The 16,348-nt window shown below is 43.4% G+C and overlaps 1 protein-coding gene across 8 annotated transcripts in view; it reads left to right on the forward strand.

Moving 5' to 3' along the window:
• PIK3CB (phosphatidylinositol-4,5-bisphosphate 3-kinase catalytic subunit beta) overlaps window positions 1-16,348 on the forward strand; it is a 191,440-nt gene that overhangs the window by 24,240 nt on the left and 150,852 nt on the right. The gene's annotated exons all lie outside the window — the stretch shown is intronic.

The following is a 16,348-nucleotide window of genomic DNA, read 5'->3' on the forward strand; positions in this document are numbered from 1 at the left end:
CATAGTGTTCTCCCCCGTCCCATAGTGTTCTTTTCTCCCCTGTCCCATAGTGTTCTTTTCTCCCCTGTCCCATAGTGTTCTTTTCTCCCCTGTCCCATAGTGTTCTTTTCTCCCCTGTCCCATAGTGTTCTTTTCTCCCCTGTCCCATAGTGTTCTTTTCTCCCCTGTCCCATAGTGTTCTTTTCTCCCCTGTCCCATAGTGTTCTTTTCTCCCCCTCCCCTGTCCCATAGTGTTCTTTTCTCCCCCTCCCCTGTCCCATAGTGTTCTTTTCTCCCCCATCCCATAGTGTTCTTTTCTCCCCCGTCCCATAGTGTTCTTTTCTCTCCTGTCCCATAGTGTTCTTTTCTCTCCTGTCCCATAGTGTTCTTTTCTCCCCTGTCCCATAGTGTTCTTTTCTCCCCTGTCCCATAGTGTTCTTTTCTCCCCTGTCCCATAGTGTTCTTTTCTCCCCTGTCCCATAGTGTTCTTTTCTCCCCCTCCCCTGTCCCATAGTGTTCTTTTCTCCCCCTCCCCTGTCCCATAGTGTTCTTTTCTCCCTCTCCCCTGTCCCATAGTGTTCTTTTCTCCCCACTCCCCTGTCCCATAGTGTTCTTTTCTCCCCACTCCCCTGTCCCATAGTGTTCTTTCCCTCCCTCCCTCGTCCCAAGTGCAGTATTCTTGACTTTTCATGTTATCATTACTATCTTTCATTGTGAAATATAATTATCTGAATTGTTAATGCAAGCATGTCTGTTAAATTATGCACTACAAAACTTAAAAATATTTTTTTTAAAATGTAAAAAAGTAAAAAAATATATATATATTTTTTTACATTTTTGGCAAATTTGACCCATTTTTGGCCAAAATGGGATAGGCCCATTTTCGTCCAAAAATTTCGGCAGCCGAAATTTCGGTGCATCCCTAAAGTATAGGAGTTATCACAAAAGTAAACATTACAGTTCCTATTTAAACAAACACTATTGCGTTAGAATACAAAACTGTATTCCTAATGCTGTAGTGTCCTTCTGCCCTACAGTTGTCTGCCTCCCATGTGTTGAAAGGTTTAAAAAGCCCTTTTAACACTTACCTCTATTCAGCACTGTCTCTGTTGAGATCGGCAATGGGGGGACCCTAACGCGCGCCTTCCTCATTGGAAAGAATTAAATCAATGCTTTCCTATGTGGGATTGAAGATGCTGGACATACTCATGCAAAGCGTTGCCCAGGTTCATTTCATTGAGTTAGTCTAAACCCTGTAATGTAAACATTGTATGACTATAGGGACAGAGACACTTCAATGAGAAGAAGTGTTCTGGATGCCTACAGGGTGCCTACAGTGTCCCTTTAATCACAACTGTAGTGGACATGTTGCATTTCTAGCTATACAACTTAAATGATGGCTATAAAATCATGTCCTCTGTAAAGGGAAACTAGGGCATAAAATTACCCCTTATTTTTGTATGTTCTATACGGATGTTAATCAGATACATTAGGTCTCATTGCAGTGGTACTCCTTATTATAGCAATAATAATAAATTAATGCCTCTAAAACATTCCAGAAGCATTAAAGGAGCACTATAAGGTCAGGAACACAAACATGTATTCCTGACCCTACAGTGTTAAAACCACCATCTAGCCACCCTGGTCCCCTCATGCCTCCCTAAATATAGTAAAATCTTACTTGTATTCAAGTCTGGAGTTGCTTATTTTGTCCCTGTTTACTTTTGACCTTCCCATTGCCTGCTGACATCATCAGAAGTGGTAGCCTGATCCAATCACAGTGCTTCCTCATAGGATTGGCTGAGACTGACACAGAGGCAGATCAGGGGCAGAGCCAGATCACAATTCAAACACAGCCCTGGCCAATCAACATCTCCTCATAGAGATGAACTGAATCAATGCATCTCTATGAGGAAACTTCAGTGTCTTCATGCAGATGGTGGAGACACTGAATGTTTTGATGCATTTTAGGCAGCCATGACCCAGGAAGGATCTCTAGTAGCAATCTGAGGAGTGGCCAGTGAAGTTATCACTAGGCTGTAATGTAAACATTGCATTTTCTCTAAAAAGACAGTGTTTACAGCAAAAAGCCTGAAGGTAATGATTCTACTCACCAAAACAAATGCAATAAGCTGTAGTTGTTCTGGTGACTATAGTGTCCCTTTAAGGTTTAATAGAACTACCTGCAGCTACCTAGAGACCAATTCTATACCAATAAGAGCCCTCCAATTAGGCGGGCCATAAGGTCTGATTTTATCCAGTTCTGTACAGCAGAAGTTTATGGGATAAGTAGTTTGTCCCCGAAAAACAGTTCCATAAATCACATAAACCAGTGGTACTGCTCTAAAAACTGATAGCAGCCACTTTATGACTGCTATCAGCGTACATATATAACTATGTTGCCCATTTAGCTAACTGGGCTATGTGCAACTCGAGAACTCTCCTCGGAGGAGAGAAAGATCTGCTGAAGTTGTGCATGCGGCACGTTGGACATCAGGCAGCTGTAATTAAGCTCTGAGTGGCTGTCTGGAAGCTGTAAGTCACTGTCAAGTCAGTAGCCACTCTCACCTCGTAGGGTGCTCTGTGCACCATCTAATTGCAATAGTGGAAATTTGTAAAGGAGCTAAAGTGACCATGGTTTGTACATTTCTCACTGTGGTGCCAATGTGTTTTGAGTTTATTTAGAAGTTTATGGATGTAACTCTCCCAAGAGATCTTTTTATCTGTCTGGCAATTTAAGTCTGTGCGTCTTTCAGACAGTAATTATTGGGGAGCATTATGGGGCTGTCAGCTTTCTGCACAGCCTCAATCACAGACACCGGAGGAAGTGCCTACTCTGCCTAATGGAAAACCGGGCCCTGATTCTGTTGCAGCAATATTTTTCAATACGCTACTATTTAGAACATAAAAGGTCTTATTAATTACAACACAGAAGAATGGCTAGTATTAGGAGTATCTTTAATTTATAGTGCTGAATAGTTTGTATAGCTCAGGAAGGTGGAATAAAACAGGGGATTCCCATTGCAAAGGCTTGATTCAAAAGAAACAAAGCTTCTCTGATTTTTTTTTCCTTCCTCTATTTTACAACTCTCCAAGGCTCACAGTAGGTTAAGATGTACAGATACTTTGAAATACAGTAACTTATTACACAAAACACAGAGGTTTGGTTTACATTAAATAATCATTACATTTAATAATCCAACAAAATAAGTGCACAATGTGGGGGTGGTTAGAAACTAATGCTCAAACACCTAAAAAGTGGTATCCCCTACACCACTTGAAGACACATAGCATACATACATAAAAAGGTGGAGCTCCTAAGTAGTCAATGCAGCAAATATTCTGAAAAATAAAATAGTGCAGCAAAATAGTGTAACACAGTACATAAAAGTTCTAATATAAAAATATAATGGTATCACTCACAAGCCTGGAGTCATACCGTTATATGACTCAGGTGGTATGCGCCTCTGGACCATTCAAGGTTGTCCAAACCCCTTCTGTGTAAGGTGCTTTCTTTAAAGTGCTGTGATTCTTCCTTCAAGAGTGCTTTGGGTTCTCTCTTCCCCTTTTTGGCCGGTTTCAAATAATAGGTACACCAGGTCCAGGGTAGTGAATCCAATAAAATGCTTTATTCGTTTAAAAATCAAAGAGTATAAAATAAATAAATAAATCTGTACCAGATAAGTACCTGGATAGACTAAATAGTCAATAGTAAATTTTATTATCAAGTTAAATGTTTATTTTGTACCGGCTAACCATGTTTTTCCCAATACAAAATAAAACTTATTTAGACACTGGTGACGCCATATAATTCTAACATCTTATTCTTGCTCATACATCTGAATGTGATGCCCTATTTCTTCATTGAAGAGTATGTTGTCATGGTAACGTGGCAGGTTCGCACAGGGGCAGCTGAAGTTTGTAATGTCATAATTCAATATTGTATCACACTGAGCTACCTTGCAAATGTATTCCGAAACAATAAATTATTTAAAAGTCAATAGAGAATATTAAATTCTAGGCGAAAATAACCAAATTTTTAAATTCTCCAACTTGGCTTAGGGGGAAAAAAAAGTTGAATCCTGCAGGCCCCATAAAAGAATAATAACATGCATGTGTGTGTCTAGGAAGTATGCAATACAACTCCCATGATGCTTTGCACCCCTTAAGGACACATGACATGTGTGACATGTCATGATTCCCTTTTATTCCAGAAGTTTGGTCCTTAAGGTGTTAAAAGGACACTCTTGATACCAGAACCACTTAAAGTGGCACTGTCACCATTTGGGTCTTTGCATAATATGGTTGCCACGGGATGCAGGGGTAGATGAGTTACACTTATTTGAACCTGTCCTTTGTGGCCACCACCATGCTCTTCCTACCGGTCCTCTTCAGCTCATCGTGCTTCTGCTGCCAGGAGGACTCTTGCGCATACATAGACCTACTTCCTGTAGGTCAAAGAAATTTTCCCACAATACTAACCCTTTCCTCCGTGATCTATCAATGCCTCTTTCACTATTCCCGAACGTCCTGTCATTTAGACAGAATGCTGGAGAAACTACAGAATTTCTCCCTAGCAGAATGAGAACAGTTTGTTCATTCATGTTAGGACGGCATTCGGTACTTTTAGTTCGGTTCGAAATTTCATTTGAATGAATGAAATTCCGATCCAATCCGTGCTAAGTAGATAGCTCCCTGATACCGTGAGAATTAGGGAGCTATCTATTAAGAGGCTGAAAGCCAAAGATTGGTCTTTTAGCCAACTTTACTATTACTAAGTAAAAATTACTTAGAATTTGTAATTAATCTGCTACTATTTGCTATGTTGCGAGTAGGGGCATGTATAGTAAACAGTGAGCCTGTGGCTGCTCCCTGTTGTTAAAATTAAAATTATAATAATATTTTTTTTTTAAAAAGCCCCCCACCTTCTCATAAATGGCCCCATGGTGGGGCATCTATTAATAGTTGGGGGAAAATAGTGCCCCCCCCCCGATCCCCCACCTGTGCCCCACGAGTGGGGGCTATTTAATTAAACGAGGGACATGTGTCCTGGCCATCACTCCTGAGCGGTGGGTGGGGACCCTAATTGACAAAAAGGGGGGACCTATTGTCGTCGTCCCCAGCTCCCACCCCATAGGGCAGATGGGGGCCCTAAAAAACAATGGGGGACACCTATTGTCCTTCTACCGACCCCACCGATGAGCTGCGGGTGGGGGCTCTAGAAGACAATAGGGGGGGTTGGGGGGTTTCCGTCGTGTTTTTATTTATTTTTTATTATTTTTTTTTTCGACGGGCTTTATGGATTTTATTTTGGCCTTTTTTGGGGCTGAGAAAGGTTTTAGAAAAAAGACCTCAAAAGGTAATTTTTTTTGTGTTTACAGGTATTTAGTTTTATTGTTCCCTCCTTACTATTTTTAGGGGGAGGGTGGTAGGTAGGGCTTTAGTTTATTTTTATTTGGGTGGGGGGCGAGACTAGGGGATAAGGGGACCCCTAGTCACCTGGGGAGGAGGGGTATTTTTTTTAATTTAGCCCGCACCTGTCGTCCATGGGTGGGGGGAAACAATAAATCCCCCATTGTCTTTTTGGGCCCCCACCTTTTTTTTTCCGAGTCTGAATTTTGGACAATAGCGAATGCCCAAGTGTTTAACTGGGCATACGTGGGACTTTCACAGCGCCATCTAGTGTGGGCAGATGACGTATCCCACAGGGACTTTATTTGTCCAATTCAAAGATGGCAGCACCCAGGACCTAGGTCTGGGCCTAAAATAAGGATGAAAAAAATTTGATAAATTGAGGGGCCTATGGGCATTTGGGGGAAGCTGGGGGGGCAATTAGATGTAGTGGAGTCCGGCGGGGGGTTAAAAACAAAAACGGACGTGACCATGACAGTGCCGCTCCATCCTGATCATTTGTGACCAAGACAACCTTCAATGATAAAACACTTTTCAAGACATACCTACTTTTTTTTTTTACATTCATCAGCAACTTGTAAATTTCACAGTTATAAGAGCCTTATAAGAGAGTTATTCATACTTCTGTTCAGACTGACTTATTAGCCTTAATTAACTGCCAAAAAACACAGTTCAAGCACTGCATTCCACCAATTACAATACTGCTGTCTGTGTATTTGTGGCACACTTTGAGGAGGCTTGTGACATACCAGTTAGCCACGGATACCTAGATGAAAACCGCCAATCAGACTGTTTCTATGCTGGATAGCAAGTGATATTACAAGCTATGCATCAAGTTTCTATTCATGAGATTTAAGGAGACATTCAGGCTCCTTCTGAAGGAACATATGTGACCTTACCAAATATTTGCTAGAATATGTGTGATATATATATATATAATATTGGTGCATAATTCAAGTTTGATGTAATCATGCCATAAGTCTCTGCCCATTAGAGGTTATTTGGGATAGGTATTTAATCCTCCAGCTGGGAACTGCGTGTAACCTATTCTTTACAATAATTTTAAACAGAATCTTGCAGTGTACAGAAAGTCCTGTGTGGGCATTCCTGGCACTATAGCCACTACAGTGTGCTGTATGAATAGGCATGGGCTTGTTAATACAGTCATTGTTTCTCTATAGACTGAGCTAGGTTTCAGTATGACTCACGGGTGATAAAAACCTATGCTGTTTCCAAACATTACATGTAATTAGTATGCAAATATGAGCTTGTTCTCAAAAACAAAACCATTAAACTATATGTTAAAAGTGCCAAGTCAAAATCTCATTTTTGGTTAATTCATTATGACCTTCGTCACATTGCTAAAATATCCTCCTTCATATAATGAATAATTGTCTCCTAGGTGGAAACACGAAACTTCCATTTTGCTCGCTAAATACAAAACAATCAGCGATCGCCTTGTTCTTTACGAAGATGAAAAGAGTATAATTGGTGTTCGGTTTGAAAACAATAGTCTGTATTTATTATTTAAACACAAATAAGGAAATGTCATGCTCAGAGTTAACAGACACTACCCAATGCTTTGCATGTGTCTGTGTTTACTGTATAACACAAGCTGCACTTGTTGGCAGGATCTGTTTGGATAGCAATTATTTGACATCAGTGGTTTTGATTTGTCACTGGATTTTTCACAAAACATAATGATTATTGTGCAAACAGATTGTTGGGAAAAAAAATAAAATCTCAAACACCAAAGAATTTGACCATAGACAAGAAATTCCCAAAATAGACATCTCCAGGCACCCTTTCGAGCAGCACTTCACTGCCATTAGCATCTATGTAAACACACCAGCAGATATTCACTTAAAGCATCTCTGTCACTAATATAGTGCCCAGCCTCCAGCCCAGTTATGTGTAGACCAGTGCAACTTCCCTATTCCAACATTGTGCTGGTCGGTCCTTGTCTTCTTCTACATCTTTTTGCTCATCAAATGACGTGTATGTCTAAGGCCTGTGTTGACTCAAAACAGTGGATCCATGACAGAATGCTCCCACAAATGACTTGACACTGGAAGGAGATGAGTACAGATTGAACAACCAATGACAAAGTTGACAAGGGCCTTTGAGTTTGACTTAAAGTTCCACCTTTGTCAACCTTCAAGTTATACATAAGAAAAAGTCGTCCCAACTTTATCTTACCTATGACTTTTAAAATATGCTTAATTTAAAGAAAACCAGGTAGCAGAATGGTGTATTTTAGAAATGCCAATGGAGGGAAGGGGGAGTGACCGAGTTGCTTCAATAGTGCCAAGACTTCAGCAAAGTTGTGTTGGTCGTGCCAATCAATAAGAAAGGCTCTTTTGTTGCCAGTTTTGGGAAAGTCAAAGATTCGGCCATCGCTCAAACAGGATATGACCTTAGATTCATTTTTATTTTATTTATTTCATGAAACTGACCGTTTTTCTTTTCTTGTTCAGAGTAAATTGTTTTAGAGATATTTAGATGAAAAGGGGATTTGTGGCTATTTTGTCTTAGCAAAGGTGAGGTCAATGGCAACTTTGTCCAAACCAGCATAACTAGTTCTTCCAAGTACTGAATAAACCTGACTTTTCTTACTTTTCTAACTAAAGCTCCCACATCCAATCCGTTGTCTCCAGAAGGACATAGTAATTTAGCAGTTCTGCCATTCTGATGAGATGTGCTAGTTATCACAGATAATGTTGTTTTCTGAAAGGGTTTGGTGGGTTGCTTTGGTATACACTGATCAGCCGCAACATTAAAACCACTGAAAGGTGAAGTAATGTTGATTATATCATTACAATGGCATCTGTCAAGGGGAGGGATATATTAGGCAGCAAGTGAACAGTTCTTGAATTTCATGCCTTTGAAGCAGGAAGCGGAAGAGATGTCAGCTGGATTTACTATGGGAAGAAGGCAGGCCGGCAAAGACAGTGTTATGCTCTTGAAAATGTTCTGCTGGGAACTTTGGAACCTGCCATTCATGTGGATGTTACATTGACCTATACCACCTACCCAGAGGATTTTGCAGACCACGTACACCCGTTTATGGCAATGGTGTTCCCTTTAGGCAGTGGCCTCTTTTAGCAGGATAATGCACCATGTCACACTGCAACAATAGTTCAGGAATATAACAAAGGGTTAAAGGTGTTGCGTTGGCCTCCACATTTTCCAGATCTCAATCCTATTGAGCATCTGTGAGATGTGCTGGAACAACAAACACGATCCACGGAGGCCTCACCCAAAACTTATAGAATCTGCTGCTAATGTTTTAATGCCAGATACCACGGGACATGGTCAGAGCTCTTTTAGAGTCCATGCCTCAATGCAGGAGGACCTAATCGATATTAGGCACAGGGTTTTAATGTTGTGGCTGATCAGTGTATATAGACCAGGGGTCAGCAACCACGACTTGTGTGCCATGCACGGCACTCTAGGTGCTTTTAAACGGCACTCAAGGCTGCCAAAGCTAAACTGGCTCAGGCCCATCAAGAGTCCTTAGTACACACTAAGTGGTTAGTGGCAATCCTCAATTTACGCATTTCAGCACTTATAGGAAGTAACCTCAGATCACTTTATCCCAGTAACTAGACAGCCCACAGAAGCTTTTGCAGCTCCTGCCCTTAACTTGTACCTTGCCAGCCTGTACCCTGCTGGACCGCAGTTAAGCCACCCACACTGCTAGATATACACTGAGCTTCAGAATAAGTCGCCCCCTCATACAAATAATACAAACCTCCCCCACACACAAACACATCCATCCCCACAACACCACTGACAATCCACATACGTGCACACAGCCCCACAAGCAGCCTGTCACATACAGTACCCTAAGCAGCCCCACACATACATTGTGACATATTACACAAGCAACCCCCATACACAGCCCACTTTTACAGGGATCATATACAATACCACAAACTACTCATGAACGAATACTTCTGCTCACACATGCACAAGTACAACTCTACAAAGCAACTGCAGCACCCATAAATAACACAGGCAAAATAGCGCAACATTTTACACACGTCAATATTAAAACAGAGGATCGGCACGCCGAGAGACTTCAAAATCTTAATTTGGCACAGTACTACTGAAAGGTTGCCTAACCCTGATATAGACAATAAGACTGGCTTATTAAACTGGTACAATTTTTTTAAAGGCAAATATACACAAATGAATAGTACATTAAAAATCATCTATAACTTGTGCTGAATTTTTTTTTCAAGAGATGCTTTGTTTTCATTTAAACAAATATAAAAGATTTAGGCAAGGACACCTAAACGTAATCTTATTTTCCCTAATACCTAACCCTATTCATATTGTACATCTAATCCATACCGATAACCCCAAACCTTGATCTCCTAAACTAACCTCTATCTGTAATGTCTGACCCTAACCTCTAACCCCCATTTCCTTAATGTCAAACCTTAACCATAACTCTCTAACATTTGACCATTCTATCATTTTAATCATATATAATATGTCCATCCTAGTCCCAAATGCAATGACTTCGTCATGAATTAATGATGTGCATCGGAGTGCTTTGTTAGCTACTGAATTTGTGCAGTACAGGTTGACCGTTTCATCTAATCCAATGGCACTAACTGGAAAAAACTTGAATACGTGGCCCTGTAAGATGGTAATTATCTTCCAGGACTCTGCGTGTAGTTCTAGGCACCATAACAATGTTAACTGAACTATGACCATATGCAAAACAACAATCGAATGCTGCCAGGCCTGTATATAGCAAAGCATAGGAAGTATATATAGGATGTTGGATAGACAAACCTGGTACAAAAGTAGATTAATGTACTGTTCTGACAAGGATAGGTGAACACAGAGGAGACCTTGCCTTGAGAAGATGTTTTGTGACATGTTGATATACTGTCTGGATCTCTCTGCATCTCAGATAGGAGGATACTGTCCACTGACATGTAATAAACATTCTAAGGATGCCAATACTGTATATAGATACATTTCTCTTATTTTCATGTGTGATCTGGGATATGCATACAGTGTGTATCCTTACACAAAGAAAAATTTTGAAAGTGTGTTTCAAAATGAGTATTTCATGAAGATAAAATCTTTTTGAAATACTGCTACTGGTTGTGTTAGATTTCCAACCCAGTCAAGAGGTATACTGAGACAAAGTGGTAGCTACTTGGTCTCAGTATATTTCCTGTGCCTGATACTTCTAGAGACTAGGCGGAGCTAGAAATGTCAGTCCCCACAGCCACCACCGCCACCGTCTGCAAGGAATTGGCTTTGTCTGTGGAGGATCCAGCGGGTAGATACATAGAGAGCCCTGCCCCCGGAGACTCGGGATTACACCTACTACTCAACGCTACACCGCAGATACACCCGTATAGACTACCTATTTGTACAACAAGAGGGCCTCACGTACCTGAGAAAGGCAGATATCCAACCCACACCCTGGTCAGACCATTGCGCGACGAGGATAACTATGACGTCACCACTTTACCGCCCGGCTAGAACATAATTTTGACTCAACGATGCACTCCTCTTAGACATGCCGACTCTGGACCAAATTCTGACACACTTACACCAGTACTTTGAAGACAACACCACGGAAGGGGTGTCTGACATGACAATCTGGGAAGCGCACAAGAGCGTCATTAGGGGACACCTAATACAGATCGCGACGCGAAAGAAAAAGGAAGCTGGCCAACAGCTCCTGGACCTTTCCAGGCAGATAGCGGATTTGGAACGGACCCACAAGAGAACCCAAAGCGACCAGACATACATGGAACTTACCACCAGTAGGAGGCAACTGATGGACATTATAGAACGCAAACATGTCAGATACCAGCACCGCTCAAAGGCCTTTTTCTATTTACACGCAAATAAAGGGGGAAGGCTGCTCACCCGAATGCTAAGGGGCCCACAGAATAGGGCACAGATACGGACCCTGCGTACACGACAAGGTAGATTGACGCAATTCCCAGAAGAGATTGCAGAGGAATTTAAGTCATTCTATATGAGGCTCTATAACATCACTCAAGAAGGGGAGAGACAGACCCCTGAGGGAAAACAAGCAGACATAGTCAGATACCTACAGGATTTTCACTCCGAGGCCCTTACACTGGCCGAAGCGGAGGCCCTAGACGCCCCCATAACCGAAGAGGAAATACCCTGAAAGTGGCAAAAACAGGCAAGGCACCAGGCCCGGACGGGTTCCCGGTGGACTATTACAAGAAATTTGGTGAGGTGCTCATACCACGACTAGTGAAGGCATGCAACGACATACGGGAGGGTACAAACTTCCACAGAGAATCAATGGCCGCGACAATCAAGGTGATCCCAAAACCTGGAAAAAACACAGAAGAGGTAGGGAATTACCGACCAATCTCCCTCATCAACACAGATTTTAAACTCTTCTCCAAGATTCTGGCTTCCAGACTGCAAACCTATATGCCCAGACTGGTACACCAAGACCAAACCGGGTTCATCCCGGGCAGGGAAGCCAGAGACAACACGCTCCGACTTTTCACGATCCAACACCTAGCAAAGCGCCTGCAGACTAAGCTACTCCTGCTCTCCACGGATGCAGTAAAAGCATTTGATAGAGTGGACTGGCTCTTCATGACAGAGACGTTGAGGAGAGTCGTAATAGGGGACGGGATGATGACCTGGATCGCGACACTCTACCAGCAGCCGAATGCAAGAGTAAGAGTTAATGGAGCGCTGACAGACCGCTTCGACATCCTGAATGGCACCAGACAAGGCTGCCCACTGTCACCGCTCTTATTTGCACTTACCTTGGAACTGTTCCTGGACCAAGTGAGAGAGACAACCGCGATAACGGGACTGAAATACAAAACTCAAGAACATAAAGTAGCGGCATATGCCGACGATATGATGGTTTTTCTTAGACAACCCACTTGAAACTCTGCCACGGCTCATGGAGGAATTTCACATCTTTGGAAAAGTTTCCGGACTGAAGCTAAACATATCTAAATGTGACGCCATGAACATCACGGTGCCAAAGGGGGAGTACGTTCAACTGGAAAAAAAGGTTCCCCTTCCAATGGTGTAAGGAGCGGATGAAGTACCTGGGGATATGGATCACAACTGAAGCTAAGGATGAATACACGCATAATTATGGGCCCCTTCTGGCCAACGTCCTGGGTGATCTTAAGAAATGGAATCACATCCACATTTCATGGCAGGGACGTATAGCAGCAATAAAGATGAATGTCCTGCCCAGGGTGTTGTATTTATTCCACACCATTCCACGGATACTCCCTCTAACATTCTTCAAGACACTCTGGTCAGCGGTTATTCAGTACATCTGGAAGGGTGAGAGAGCTAGGATTAGCCACGATAAACTGAGCCTACCAAAAACATGGGGAGGGCTTGCCCTACCGGATTTCGGCAAATACTACCGAGCGACGGTCCTGCAGCGTCTCAGGGAAATCCACACGAACGCACCCCACAAACGATGGGTCTCCCTCAACAGAGACATCGCGGACAACCGTCTACACTCACATATTTGGCTCAAAGAATCGGAGGCCACGAAGGACCTCGGGGAAGAGTCCCCCTACACACAGATGCTTAAAGCTTGGAATAGGATAAGAAAGGTACCATACATCTCTCCGAATCCGAGCCCACTGATCCCCATCACCCACAACTCGGACTTAGGAGATGGCCTTCCCTCATCCGCATGGCCAATGACGACTCAAGATGGCTACCTACCCATGCAAATGGCGCTGTCCGAATCGGGCATAAAGGCGCTAAGAGATCTGACAGATGGAGAGACACCCACTGTAATGCAGCAGTTCCACTACGCCCAACTGAAACATTATCATAACCTCCCGCACAAGACTAAGCTGCACAGGGACCTAGCCTGGTACGAGCGACTTTGCTACCACACCCCGGAGGCAGAGGGCACGGTCTCAGTTAAATATCAACGCCTAATCACCGGAGACAGAGATAAGAAGGACATGTTCAAACGGCAATGGGAAGACCTCGCAGAACGGACCTTCACAGAGGCCCAGTGGGAGAAAACCCTAGTTCTACAGCACAAAAGCTCCACCAGCTCTCAATTCCAGGAAGTGAACTATAAATTGATCTCCCACTGGCACCGCATACCGTTCCTTCTCCACCGGATGAACGCGGAGATCCCAGAAACCTGCTGGAGATGTGAAGATGACCGAGGAACACTTCGACACATATGGTGGGACTGTACTATCATCAAACCCTACTGGGAGGGCATTGAGAAGGAAATAGAGATCATCCTTGGGGAGCCCGCGCACTTGACCGTAGACTTAGCCCTAATCCACCACACTGAAAAAACGCTCTCGGTGTACAAAAGATCCATACTGTGACATCTGCTTAATGCAGCGAAAGCACTAATACCCCTAATGTGGAAGGCTACTAACCCACAGACCGTGGGACAATGGAGACATAAAGTTGAAGAAATACAAAAGGCGGAATCCATGATTGCAGAACTGCAGGGAAGAGGGGAAAAACACAGAGATGTGGCGTCCATGGTATATGTACATCTCACGAAATACAAACAACGACTGAATGCGGTGAACACGAATAAGAGAGCCGGGGACGGGGGCCCGGGCGCGCCGGGTGACCTGCCACTCCACCCTCACTCACCCCTACCCCTTACACGTGTTCCCCCATGAATCCCTCAGCCGCACCGCATAAACCACAGGGAAACACCACACACGAATGGAAGCAGCACCCCAGAGACATAACTAAGCTAAACAAACTAGTGAATCAGAACATCACCTCAGTGGAGGGCGCTAGCCAGGGAACTTATCACACTCGCCTCCAGAAGGTGACGAGACATGAACTCACAGACTCGGAGGGTGAAGCGGGAGAGATGACCTCTCACGTAGCAGCCACACAAAACCTCACATACCTCCACGCACGACCACATACCTAACCCAAAACAGGGGGGAAGATGTGCAGCGAGATCAAGGGGAGAAACATAAAATAAAGAAGGTAGAAACGCACTGGGAGAGGAAACACTGAATGGCACAATTGATGCACCCTAACTACACATCCACGACTACAGGCACACAACCACCAAACACCCACACACATTAAAGACTGATGAACACACACTATTTCAGCCCAACTCACACCCGAGAGGGTAGCCCCTACTCAAAACTCTAACAATTTCAGGAGGGTTCCCTATAAGCTAGGCCCAATACTGCCGCGCACTACCGCACTCTGGAAGGACTCATGAGTCTCCTCTTCCAGACAACACTTATACAATCGCGATACAACGCAAAGGGAGCTCTGAGAATAACAAAACACTATTGGAGGTAGTTAGACATACAAAGTTACTAATGTCAGCGAACGACTGACACGGCAGTCTAGAAAGCGAATTAACCGTGCACTGCAGAGGACATGTATATCCATAGCCATTGGGGGTGTGCGGATCCTCAAGGGGACTAGGGAGCTATTGGGTATTAATATTCATAGATTGGAACCCTCAGTTAACCAAGCAAACAAGGAATGAACCAGTTTGGGAAAGGATCTATGTTTATGGTAGAAGAGAAAGGTGAACCCATTACTGTTGAGGGCCTGCGTGCCCACGTGAAAATTCAGTTACAAAATGTATCTTCGCGCATGTTGCGCTTTGAACATTATGCTTGAAATACTGATAGAGACCTGCGAGTCTCATTGTATTCTGCTCTCATCAACATAAAACCGAATAAAAACCATATTTACTAATTACCATATTATTTTCAAGCTGAATTTTACGGCATCGGAAAGATGGAAAAGTAGTTATCTTGGCATGCAGTGCCATCTTTTAGTGCTCTTTCAGTATCTTCTGAGCTTTTGCTACAATGGGCACGGTATGTACATTCCTTTTTATAGCTCTTCCAGTGACTCAATAACCACTGGTGGCAGTGTCATGCTCACGGATGAGCCATATCAAAAGAAGCATTGTGTGTACATCATCCGTCTACGTCATTGGCCTCGACAAATTCAAAACACCTCTATGCGGCCATTATAAGACTGGGACGTTCTTCAGTCCGTTTTCTTCAGTGGATCATGACAGATGGAGGCAGAGTGATGTATGTTACATAGCCTTTCTTGCATGTTTACAATACTTAGAGCAAGGGTTTTTGTCCTTGGCCCTGTGATCTGTTTGCCATTGACTTGCAAAGTATTCTGAGCAACATAAGCAACAACAACTGGAGGGCCAAGATTGGACAGAATGGAGCCAGAGGTTAATTTCTAAACTGTAAAATGTTTGTGTGGATTTCCCTTTGTCTTCTCCATGTCAAGCATCCTCTTTAAAATGAATTGTGCATGCTGTGGCATTGCATGAGTTACCAAATGCAGATGGCAGCAGCACCAGACATACAAATTGGCACTCTGTGTGTGTGTTCATGCTGTGAAAACAAACAGCAGATTGTCAGGAGACACTGCCATACAGAACTTCATCCACACGTACACAAAATGACGGCTTTGTAATTCGCAATCTGCCCATTTGTCTTTTGTGAATTTGTAGTAAAACAGAAAGTAGGTCATCTTGGCAACAAGATCCGATACACATATCTTCTACTGATTATCGGAGTGGCTTCAACCTTAAAGGACCACAATAGTGGCCGGAAAACAAACTTGTTTTCCTGGCACTATATAGTCCTTAGGCTCCCCCGACCCTCAGGGCCCCCCTCCCGCTGGTGACCGATTACCTTAATCCAGCGCCCTCGGCGCTGGTGACCTCTCCTCCCCCTCCGATGTCAGCTCCCGAGTGGAGCCGAATGCGCATGCGCGGCCAGAGCTGTGCGCAAATTCAGACCGCCCATAGGAAAGTATTTCTCAATGCTTTCCTATGGATGTTCTGCATGCTTAATGTGATTTTCGCATTGAGCATCGTGGAAGCGCCTCTAGTGGCTGTCAGGAAGACAGCCACTAGAGGCTGGATTAACCCTGTAAAAAG

Source organism: Pelobates fuscus, chromosome 2 (genome assembly GCF_036172605.1).
Source record: "Pelobates fuscus isolate aPelFus1 chromosome 2, aPelFus1.pri, whole genome shotgun sequence".
Classification (NCBI taxonomy): Eukaryota; Metazoa; Chordata; class Amphibia; order Anura; family Pelobatidae; genus Pelobates; species Pelobates fuscus.